The 8426-nt window shown below is 48.5% G+C and overlaps 1 protein-coding gene and 1 long non-coding RNA gene across 4 annotated transcripts in view; one reads left to right on the forward strand and one right to left on the reverse strand.

The window, feature by feature from the left end:
• The window catches only part of Tnr (tenascin R), a 407880-nt gene that overhangs the window by 336032 nt on the left and 63422 nt on the right, over positions 1-8426 (reverse strand). The window lies entirely within an intron of this gene.
• Positions 6634-8426, forward strand: part of LOC104866335 — a 23081-nt gene continuing 21288 nt past the window's right edge. For both annotated transcript variants that reach the window (XR_002025549.2, XR_002025550.2), the window contains exon 1: positions 6634-7105. This is a non-coding gene — a long non-coding RNA (uncharacterized LOC104866335). The remainder of the gene's footprint in view (positions 7106-8426) is intronic.

An 8426-nucleotide genomic window follows, 5' to 3' on the forward strand; every position in this document is an offset into this window, starting at 1 on the left:
CACACACACACACACACACACACACACACACACACACTCCTCCTACCCCTACCCATCACCCTAAGGGGATCGAGGAAACAGCAAAACTGTAGACTATAGACTAGGATGGCTATTGCTCTCTTTGCTAAACTGAGACAGTCCTGGGCCATCAGGATGCTTGACCCCTACTGTAGTTTGACTTTTCTGGGCATTGAGGATGCTCAGACAGTAATGTCCCAGCAGCAGGGCCCTCCTCTGGCTCTCTCTTACTCTTGGATCATGTCCCTCTTTCCTTCCCCCTGGCAGACAGGAGAGTACCAGAGCCCCCAGCATCAGTCTGCTGGGCCTCAGAAAACCTGTCCTGCTGTGATGGATTTTTTAATTGGATTGTGACGAACATTTAATACCTAATAGAGCTCTTACCAGCACAGTCAATTAAGAATGTGACTAATCTAATTCAACGGGAGCTTGGAAATAGAGAAGGAAGAACTAGGAGAAAGGGAAGCAGGAGCTGGGAGACAGGAATGTTCAGAGTTGCAAAATGACTATGGAGCTTATTTTTGTCTGGGAAGGAGGGGGTGAGTATATGAAATGCAGACAGATTGCCCTGAGTTTGCAAGAGGGAAGTAAAATGGTGGTGAGTTGCAGAGCAGCCAAGCAGACAGGGACCTCTCTTCTCAGCTTCTTGCTTGGTCCCACTGTGCACTTGGGCTCGTCACCGCTGGCTTGTTAGCAATGCCTGAGCGAATAGAGCTTTGTGGATCGTCTAAAGCTGTATAGATAAATGCTGAGTGCTACAAGCTTGTTACTTAGCCTGCTTCACAGAGGGTAGCACGGCTTGGCACTGCCAACCCAGAGCCAGTGTTCCCCTCCATTCTTTGTGGACCCCCACCGTCAGAGTAAATCTCAATGTGAACATAAATACCACGTTCCTAACTCGTCTTAGCCACACCAGGAGGCTTACACACCGCCGTACCATGTGAACGTACAACACACAGATGCTCCCACAAGTGTAGGCTGTACGGTAAGTACGCAGGTGTCACTGTGGCTGCACGCAGCAGACGTGAGCTCCCATGCATGGGCACATACTCACAGATGGAAAAACTGGCACAGAAACTCACCCAGAGCATATCCATGAACACTCATGGAGCACAGGCAGCTCAGATATATGGGGTGCACATGACTCCTGTCTGCTTTAGAGCTTGCTTTTGCCTTGCTGCTCCCTGAGCTGGGATGCCCCACTGCCTTCCTCCTGAGGTCTGAATGTCTGCTTTCCTGGTGGGATGGGACCACAGCAGTTCCTGAGCAGCCACTGCATTCTGATAGGTGCCTTTCCCACAGGAGGGGCCAAGGGTGTGGGCTGGAACTGGGGGCAAGAAAAGACACCCCAGAAATAGCTGATGCTGCCTGCATCACACATGGCTTGTGGGAGGATGGGGAAGGAAGGGCTCAGTGTCAGGGCTGGCTTTTTAAGGGTGTTACGGGGTGGATGGTATGAATCCCTGATGCAGGTGCCATAGTAACTGCTGGGGAGGGAGATCTATTTTGAGTCTCTCATGGCACAGTGGCAGGCACTGCGGTTGAGCTTTACAAATGTCACCTTTCATATTCTGATCTGTAATGGCAGGTGATAAGATTAGGGCAAGAAAGCTGTGATTTAGCAGTTCCCAGATACTTGATATCTCACCAAGGCTCAGGCACCAATTGTCTGCATTAATCCCCAGGGCAAACCCATAAGGAAGGTGGGTGGGTTGAGCTCTTTTGTCTTAGAAGAGGGAACACTGAGCTTCTTTAAACATCATATCCTGAAGGGCAAGATGACTTTCTCAGTGCAAGATCCACTTCACGCTCAGCTTGGTCACTCATCGGTCTCCTGACATCAAGAGAGGACTGGTGAATCTTATAACCAACCTGGAAAGCGATGTTGGTACTGGCAGGGAGGCCAGGCCATACAGACCTGGCCCTGTGTAAAGGTGCTGGGACAGCTCGCAGGGCAGATCTTGTTAGGACAGAAACAAAGTGTTGTTCTGTCGGTGGGGCCGAAAAGGAGCTCATGATGAGAATCATAGCTGGAAAGGCCAAGGGACCACCTGCAACCACCAGCAAGCTAAAAGGGAGGAGAAGCAGCCAGGCAATGAGAGTCCATTTCTCCTTCTTTCTTTACTTATCTCTTCCTAACATATAATTACAGTCATGTGTCACCTAACCATGGAGACATACTCTGAGAAATGTACCATTATGTGACTTTGACATCACAACTGTCACAGTGCTCTCACACAGAGTAAGAAGGCCATGGCATCATAAGGAGATGTGGTTTTAGGGAACCACTGTTGTATCTGAGGTCCGTTGTTGGTTGAAAGTCATTAAGGGGCACATGACCTTGTCCTTTACATTTGTGTGGGCCTTTTCCATTCTCCAGCACATTTATGTGTATAGAATGGAGTATAGATGTGGAAGAGAACTTGGTGCTCTACTGCACCAGAGCCAATGAGAGTTGCGGAGCCATAAGGAAAATAGTCTGTCTGGGTGAGCCCTCCTGCAATGCTGCCCCCAGGATACAGATGAGGAGATGGGGAGTCAGAGGGTCAGGGGCCATAATTCCAGGGCCACTCAGGTAGGAAGCGGCTGAGACAGGACTCATGGTCAGGGGTGTGGATCCTTAGTGCTGTGCTTTCTCTACCTTCCCACTGTCCACGGAGACCAGAACATGAAAATATCGGCGGGGACACAAGTGCTCTGTAGTTCCTTAGATGCAAGTTGGGAATAGTGGGTCAGAGAGGTCAGAGTGCATCCCAGGAGCCTACCTAAGCCTGTGCTTCATCTCCCCTTTGGCTTCAGGCTCCTGCCTCAGATCGCCTCCATTGCTTCATTGTTTCGGCAACACTCTCTCTTTGGTTGTGGGAGGCGAACGACACTGTTATCCTGCTTTTGCTTGCTTGCAACAGCTCCAGGTGGGGGAAACATATCCTCACACTGGGACCGGGTGTCAGGGCACCTTCTCCTTCCTGTCACAGGGTGCAGGCACTTTCTTTCATACACCATCTCAGCCCTTTCCCTGCAGCAGAAAAACCTCTTAACAAGTGTTTGCCTGACAATTTAATCTCAGGAGGAAAAGTGGAGGCAGGCAGAGAAGAAAAGGAGTAAGAGGAAAAAGACCCAGGAAAGCAGAGGGGTGGGCAAGGCTAATCTTGGGAGAACAAAGTCCTACCCATGTTTGCTACTTCCTTGTAAGGTGACCTTAGCTGAGTCATTGAACATTTGTGAACTTCATTTATTAAGTGGGAATTTAAAATCTCTGCACACCTCACCGGATTCTTATTGAAAAGAAAAAATATATAGGAAAGAGGTTCGAAAATTATAAAGTGGTACCCAAATGAAAGGTTTTTTTTTTTTATTATGTAGAAGGAAGAAGATCAAGAATGACAGAGAAAGAGGAGGGAGAAGCCAGAGGGCTAGGAGTAAGTGCCAACAGAAATGAATGCTTTCCCACCGAGAAATGCATTAGGCACTTCCAAATGTTCATTCTTCCTACAAGACCATAAAGAAAAAGCTATTCCTAATGGGCATCAATTATAAGACTTAAGAGTTAGCTTGTGGCATCTTTGATTGGGAGATATCATAGCAACCCTTTCAATTATTTCCAACTCCAATCTGGTATACAAAATTTTCTGTTTCTTATCCTCAGTAACCCTAGAAAGGTCAACACTAAGGATGAAGGGGGTGGAAATGAGTGAGGGCCCTCCACTGGGGAATATATTGGGTTACAATTAATAATTCTGTGTTTCCCAAACACAGACCTGCCTGCTTGGGGCAGGAAGAGGGGGGACTGAATTTATTAAATATACACTTTCCCTTGTCCCACCCTGAACCTACCATATTCAGTTCTCAAGAGTTGGGCCTGAACATCTGCATTTATAAGACGTACCCTAGGTCTTTCTTATGCATGGCCAGGTTTGAAGACTATCTGTATATCTCAGGCCTTTTGAATTCCACAGCCCAGACTGGTCTGCAGGCATGGTTGCCTTTCTGCTGACCTTCAATCCAAGAAACCAGGTCTTCTTTTGAGAAAATAACACTGGGCTATCCATTTTCTTGCTCTGCCAACCTCTCCTCTTTGCTTCTCACACCTGACATCCCTTTTCTGACCCAAAAGCAGTCCTGGGAATTGCACCTGAGAGTGCTCTAGCTTGCAAGGCATTGAACTATGGGAGGTCTCAGAGACACAGACACAGGCAAAGGAGACCTTGACAGCTAAATACAGAAAACAAATGGGCTAAAACCAAAGAGCTGGGCAGAGAATACAAGACCAAGTGGGAGACCACATGGTTTGGGAAAGACAGAGAATCCTTGGGGGAGCTTGACCTTGACATTTTGGGAAAGCAGAAAGATGAGGAGATATCATTCAGGTAAGACTATCTGTACCATCCTAGTATAGATAACCATTGCAGTCAGTCAGCATGGCTGGCTATGGTCTATGCTTCCAGAGAGTGACTGGGTTCCGCTGGCTCCCTGTAGCTGTGCCTATCTGGATACCATCTGAGTGGGAAAATGGCTCCCAACAAGCAGCTTCTGACTTGCCTAAGGACTAGAGGTAATAGAATTTTCTAGCTAATTCTATATGCTTCGCTGTTGATCAAGTTCAACTTTAGGGGTCAGGATAAAATAAGGAAGGGCTTTATGTAACCTTTCTCAGGTGGTTCTGGCTCCTATGGCTGATAATTGGAAACAAAGTTCTGCATCATTAAGGTAGGTTTCCCTTTGTTAGGAGTTTGTTAGACATCACAACCCTCCCTGTGCTGCAGAGTCTGCTGGGCCAGATAGTTTAGGCACTTATGAGAGACTCCAAGTTTCTGGTCAGGTTCAGGCTGTCTGGGTCTGAACACATATTGGGTGTTTGATGCTAGACTAGATATTGGAGAAGGAAGAGAGACATTAACAGAAGACATGGTGTATGTCTTCAAAATGCCTACAGTTTAATTGAGGAGGTAAAAAGGGCAGTTCAAGTCCATTCCGCTATGAGATACTGTCCCCCAGCCATGAGGATGACATCAATGACTGATGCTAGCAAGATCTGGATCAAAGACAAAGGGTTGCATGAGGGATGTTGAAGAAAGCAGGTAGGGTAACCTAGAGTATTCGAGGTCCTTGGAAGAGGATAGGATTATGCAATAAATTGTGCATGAGCCCCACTGTGGGCCACTAAGGGTCACGGAGGAAGACCAGAAGGCCTTGCACTAGGAGAGGAAACCAGTATGGCTCTCTGCCATCATACCACACAGCAGTGTGGAAAAGCAGGGAAGCCTGCAGAGGAGGAGGATGGCCCTATCCTGCCACCAGCTCTGGTCCTCTCATTGGTCTGGCTTGTGTCTCTTCTGCCTGGATGACACAGGTATCAATGACATATCATGTATGATCATGGGTCACTAACCAGTTCACAGGGCCTCCGAGCACGTGCCTCTGTCAGCCGAGTGCACTGAGGGAAGAAAGAGCAAGCTCATGATTGTGTAACAACAACTGGCCTTGACTTTGACAGGAAGCACCGGCTGACCCCACCCCCAGCCAGCTGACCCATCTGAATGCAGGACACTCTCCAGCCCCAGTTTATAAATAAACCAAGAGAAGTCATTTTTGTCCCAAGAGATCAGAATGTCTCTTGAAATACAGAGATAGCCTTTCTTGTGCTTCTGTGGTTCCTGAGTTCATTGTTATTCTTTGGGGAGGAACAGGGCTTGGATTGAACATGGTTCCCATCTGCAGCTGAGAATCTCAGAGAAGGCAGATGACCCGAGTGGGGAGGCAAAGACACAGCCTGCAGTGCTCTCGGCTGTGCCCTGATGTGATAAATGGGGCCATTAAATGCACAAGAGAGGAAAACAAAAGAGAAACAAAATGGAGGAGGAAGAGGGTGCAAGGATGTTGGGGTGGAAATGGGAAAGTGAGAGAAAGAGTTATTGACAGAGACATCAAGAAGAAATGCTGGCAGAGTGACAAGGAAAACTACATGCCCAGAGAGTGGGGAGAGGTGTGGAAATCAGAAGACGAAAGAAGCAGCAGACAGCTGAGGTGAAGCTCCAGGGCTGTGCGAATGCAGGTGGTACAGAGACAGCCGCAAGGAGTCTGAGACCACGCTGGGGTGGAACAGATGCTAGGAGGGATCCTGAGGAGGGTTCTGCACAGAGAGGATGAGGGGTAAAAAAAAAAAGCGCTCAGGTCTACCGATGTACCTACCTGGTCTGCCTTGCATGTGTCTCTGTGAAAAGAAACTACTTCAGGTGGTATTAAAAGCATGGACTCTGGGCCAAAGCTGTCTAGGTGAATCCTGGTGCTGCAATGCGACACTGGTAAGTCGGGGAACCAATCTGAGCCTCAGTTCCCTCTCTGTGAAAATGAGGTCATATTAGTGCTCACTCCAGGGTTGTCACAAAGGTTAAATAAAGTGTTATAAATGCTATGGAGCATCTAGAATGTTGCCTGGCACATAGAAATCCACTCGGGGTTGTAGGCACACACAGAACAGTGGGACAGGAAGGATGGGCCCAGAGAAAGGGCCCACCTTTCATTTCCAAGTTTTTTAATCTTAGTAGACAGCATTTGTTTGGAAGCAGTGGGGATGAGGAGGAAAGAGCAGCTCCCAAAAATAGATCAGGACGGCAGGAGGACTGAGGAAGTGTGAGCCAAGTAAGAGGAAGAGAGAGGCGACGTGGGTCAGTGTCAGAGGAGACTGGAGAAGCTGAGAAGTGAAGGGAAGGCCGACATGTTGGGGGTGCAGCAAGGCCCACAGAGCAGGAACCAAGCCAAGGGCAGCCTGGCTTTCATGGAAACTGCCTGTGGGGCCAAGGGAACAGGAAGAACTGGTGCAGAGGAAGAGGGTCAAGCTCCACCTACAGGAGATACTGCCCTCACCAGGAAGAGAAGAAAGACTAAACTCTGAGCCTTGGGCACTTCCAGTCTGCCTTCCAGGGACAGTGTTTTCTTCTTAAACCGGGGTAAGACTTCTAGAAATGGCTTCCTCTCTGACAAAGGTTTCTACCTGGACACCTGCAGGAGACATGTCACTCCCCAACGCAAGACAGAGAAATGTCACTGGGGCAAAATCACAGCTATGAACCTCCGAGGAAAAAAAGAGGTGAGAACAGAAGTGGGGAGCAATGCTGGCATACAAGGAGGAAGGTGGCAAGGCATCCCCACCCCTGCCCCCACTTGAGGCTGGCCCCACTGCTCTCTGAGGGGCAAGGGTCTGTGGAAGAGAGTCCTGTTAGTGCAAGGGACATAGCAAGCCTGAGAGCAATGCCTTGCATGAAGTGGGTAGTGCTCTGGGAACAGCACTTCCGACTCTGGTATCAGAAATGGCTCATGAGTCAGGGGAGAACTCAACGTGTTCCCTGAGAAAAAAAGCAGGTATCTAGTATCTTAAATCCCCATATGTGTTAACCAGGCTCCGTGCTAGAAATGAGCCTGGAGCACCAAGTATAAGAACACATTGAAAAAGTTAAAATGTATTAATTACTAACTGCCAGTGCTCATGTGTGGTTGTGAATATTATAATCACTGCTATCGCTTGCTGCAAACCTCTCCAGGGCGTGGGTACTTATACGCATAAGCCCCTAAATCCTCTCAAGGACCCTATGGAGCAGGGATGCCAGTTCTTGCCTCCTAGACAAGGACATGGCTCAGAGAGGTGAGTCAGGCGGCCCCAGAGACTCTACTCTTTCCATATGGCAATTTGCATGCAGTTCTCTTAAGGAAATAGACTTCCACTCAGTTTCTACTTTAGATTTCTTTGCACTGAAAAGCAGCTTCCATCCTGATTCCTGCCACTTTCTAACCCTAACAGCAGTGGGCTTGGGTGGGACCGTGCTAGGTATCAAGGTTCATCTGAGAGCTCCGACAGAGGGAACTGTCCTTGTCTGGAGCTGGGCATCAATTCTCTCCTTGCCTTCCTCTCTCTGCCTCTCTCTGGGATGGCTTCGGATTTGGGGGGAACAAGAAAAAGACGTGCAGGGAACTTCTCCAGCTCTTATCAGCGTGCTGCCTTCTAGCTGTGGGGATCCACTTTGGGGCTGCCGGAGTGACACTATTTCCCTCTTTGGACTGTTGGAAGAGTTAAGTCTCACTGCTGCAGGAAACACTGCATGTGTATCTAGAGACACAGAGAGAGCCTGCAAAATAATGGTGCCACTTCTCTGTGGTGAGACTCAGACTGTGCTAGATCACAGTGGACGGGTTTGGTTGGCAGGCTTGGCACTGGGCAGTCGGCATCTGGGGGTCTGTGACAGCTGTTCCTGCCTCTCCTTTTCTCCGTCATCTAACAAGTGACAAGCAGTGGGCAGGGGGCCCCAAGAAAGGTCTGCTTGTAACTAGTTTCCATACTCTTCTCTCCTTACTGTACATGTACACACACAGGTGCAAACACACACACACACACACACACACACACAAAACACAAA

This window comes from Fukomys damarensis, unplaced genomic scaffold (assembly GCF_012274545.1).
Source record: "Fukomys damarensis isolate Sample0158 unplaced genomic scaffold, DMR_v1.0_HiC HiC_scaffold_11, whole genome shotgun sequence".
Taxonomy (NCBI): domain Eukaryota; kingdom Metazoa; phylum Chordata; class Mammalia; order Rodentia; family Bathyergidae; genus Fukomys; species Fukomys damarensis.